The sequence below is a fragment of the Cariama cristata genome, unplaced genomic scaffold, assembly GCF_000690535.1.
Source record: "Cariama cristata isolate BGI_N322 unplaced genomic scaffold, ASM69053v1 scaffold12473, whole genome shotgun sequence".
Lineage (NCBI taxonomy): Eukaryota > Metazoa > Chordata > Aves > Cariamiformes > Cariamidae > Cariama > Cariama cristata.
The window spans coordinates 31116-34769 of NW_009610207.1; positions in this window are offsets into that span (position 1 = coordinate 31116).

The window sequence follows — 3654 nt, forward strand, 5'->3', positions numbered from 1 at the left end:
CTGGAGGAAAAGGAGTGCCCATGAGAAAGGCAGAAAAATCAGAGTTTCCACAAGCCATCTTGGAGGGACGCAGCCTCTGGCACAGCTCCCAGGTACCCCAACACCACCTGACACCCCTTTAAAAACCATTTGTGGGAAGTCCTGAGTACCTCCTGCACTACCCAGGCAGCAGCGGAAGCCACAGGATGCAGCTGCTAACACAACACAAAGGCTAAAGGCATCAGGTAGTGCCTGCTCGGAGCAACAGCTACAGAGACAGAGTTTCCAAGAAAGGCATAGGCAAGGAGAGACCACCTTCCCCAACCCCAAGTTCATAGAATCATAGCATGCTTTGGGTTGGAAGGGACCTTTAAGGGCCATCTAGTCCAACCCCCCCCCTGCTATGGGCAGGGACATCTTCAACTCAATCAGGTTTCTCAGAGTCCCGTCCAACCTGGCATCGAATGTTTCCAGGGATGGGGCATCTGCCATCTCCCTGGGCAACCTGTGCCAGTGTTTCACCACTCTCATTGTAAAAAATTCCTTCCTTATATCTAGTCTGAATCTACCCTCTTTTAGGACAAGGGATGATGGTTTTAAACTATTGCAACAGCCCCTGCTAAAAAGCCCCTCCCCATCTTTCTCATAAGCCCCCTTTAGGTACTGGAAGGCTGCTCTAAGGTCTCCCCAGAGCCTTCTCTTCTCCAGGCTGAACAACCCCAATTCTCAGCCTGTCCTCACAGCAGAGGTGCTCCAGCCCTCAGATCATTTTTGTGGCCTCCTCTGGACTTGCTCCAACAGGTCCAAGTTCATCACTGATGGGAAAGGATCTGATTCTGCTGTGGATGCCTCAGCCTGTGCTCATGTCTCTGATAAGACCCATCACAGGAAACATTCCTGGAGACAAGTGTTTCCCCCAGGAGACTCCCTTCAAGGTGCAACATCTGGACGAGCCTCAGGTTCAATACAGCGGTGAGAACATCCCCGCTGCAAGCTCGCTTGCCTGCCAGGCTCCAGCAGCATCCCCACCTTTGAAGCTGCCACTGATGGCAGAGCTGCACGTCAGGAGCAGCGACTTTTTGTCAACGTTTAGACCCAGGAGGAGCAACCCAGGGGCAAGAACCAGGGTGCAGAGATTACCTTTGTTGCGGCTCTGAAACCCCCCATTGCAGCAGGGCTCGGGTGCCCTGTAGCACCTTGGCAAAGGGCTCGTGCTCTGCATGGCCACCTCTCCAGCCACAGGACCTGTCCCTGCTGGTGCACGTAAGCTGGCTGGCAGGAAAAGACCCAAGAGACTTATTTGTCCAGGGCTCATTAAGATCCAGTCTGTGGACAGAAGGATTAAAAAGCCCGGCTTTAATTAACAAATCTCTCCTGAGAGCTGCCGATCAGGCATTTTGCTGCTCTGGACAGGAGGGCACGTTGAGGACAGGAGGCACTGCAGAGAGGGGCACTGCCAGCATCAAGCCAGCTGCATCCGCCGGCTGCTGCCCTGGGCTGATCAGCTTCTCTGAGCCTTGGTGAGGTCCTGGGATGCACAAAGTGACCTCATGAGAGAAACAGCTCCCTCCAGGCGAGCAGAGCACAGCTTCTTCCCCAAAACATGAGACCGCTTTCTGAAACAAGCAGGAGGGAAGAGGAGTGGACCCTGGATTGGGATTACCTGGGGCAATGGTGTTATTTCCATCCCCAGTGCGCTTCCTTTTATAACCCAAGCTCGGCTCTAAGGACCCTCGCAGTTTTCAAAAAAGACCTTGTCTCTCAAGTCACCTTTACATTAAAATTGTGATTAAAGCCAGATTATTACAGTTTTTCATTTTGTTCCTCTATGCACTAATTGCTGCTTCTCCCAAGCACAAAACCCCAGCCCTGTCTGAGTGCTGGAGTTTATTCCCTGGGCCTGACGCATTAACCATGCAACCCCCAGGCATCTGTGAGGAGCTGTTTCATGGACAGCACTGGGAACTCACAGCAGAACATCTCAGCAACAGGCACCAATGTTGTCCTCTATTTTTAAAGAAATTCACTAAAATTGGAGATATTGCCCAAAAGAGTTATCTCCGAGTGGCACGAGCCTTGCTATGGCATGGGGGCAGGTCAGGCACCTGTGGACCAAAGCAGGGAAAAGATACTGCAGCCCCAAAGCCCACTGACAGAAGGTAAAACCTGCTCATCACCAAGGAAAGTTTCACGGCTCCCATCTGGGCTGGAGTGGCTGCTGGTGGGCTTTGTCACCAGCTGGTGGAGAGACCCTGGGGAACAGGCTCACACTTGAGACGATGGGTTTGGGAAACCCCTGGCATGGGGGGGGCCTGCAGAGGCAAAGCCCCATCGGTTCCCCTGGATGGAGAGGACACTGGAAGTCTGGCATAAGCCAAGGTGGTGACTCAAGAAGTCATCCTACATCTTTCTTCACACTGGAACATGAAACAATTAGGAATGATGAAACACATTAGACAAATCATGTAAAAATCTGCATCTCAGAAGAGGCGCAGCTGTAGCATCACCCAGCAGCCCAATGGGACCTGCTTGTGACAGGCTCCTCTGGTGAAATATCAACTCAGTGATGGGGTTGCGGAGAGTAGTCTAAGGGCAGTCAAAAGGGACTTCAGGGCACTGGGGAGACTGGTTGAGGGATCAGGAGCACAGGTAGTGTTTTCCTCTGTCCCTTCAGTAGCAGGGAAGAATACTGGAAGGAACAGGAAAACCCATCTGATTAACACGTGGCTCAGAGGCTGGTGCCATCGGTGGAATTTTGGCTTTTTTGATCATGGGGCGGTTTACACGGCACCAGGCCTGCTGATGACAGATGGAGTTCACCTGTCTCAGAGAGGGAAAAGGATTCTAGCCCATGAGTTGGCGGGACTGATTGAGAGGGCTTTAAACTAGGTTCAAAGTGGGTGTTTATCTGGGGATAAAACCCCAAATGCTGGAGATGAGCCTAGGGGCAGCAGGCCGGTCTTAGAGGGGAGATCAGTAGCCCAGCCGAAGTGCATCTACACCAATGCATGCAGCACGGGCAACAAAGAGGAAGAGCTGGAAGCCGTGGTGCAGCAGGAAGGCTATGACATAATCGCCATCACGGAAACCTGGTGGGACGAGTCTCATGACTGGAGTGCTGCAATGAATAGCTGTAAGCTCTTCAGAAGGGATCAGCAAGGAAAGAGAGGCAGCGGAGTGGCTTTATATGTTAGAGAGTGTTTTGACTGTCTTGAACTCAATGATGGTGATGACAAGGTTGAGTGCCTTTGGATAAAGATCGGGGGAAGGTCAATAAGGCAGATATCCTGATGGGAGTCTGTTACAGACCACCCAACCAGGATGAAGAGGCAGATGAAGCGTTCTACAGACGGCTAGCAGAAGTCTCGCAATCGCTGGCCCTTGTTCTTGTAGGGGACTTCAACTTATCAGATATCTGCTGGAAATACAACACAGCAGAAAGGAAACACTCCAAGAGGTTCCTGAAGTGTGTGGAAGATAACTTCCTCGTGCAAGTGGTAAGCGAGCCTACTAGGGGGGGTGCCTCGCTGGACTTGCTCTTTATAAACAGAGGACTGGTGGGAGATGTGGTGGTCGGAGGCTGTCTCGGGCGTAGCAACCACGAAATGATAAGGTTTTCAATCCTGGGTAAGGTAAGGAGACGGGCCAGCAAAACAGCTGCCTTGGACAGAGGCA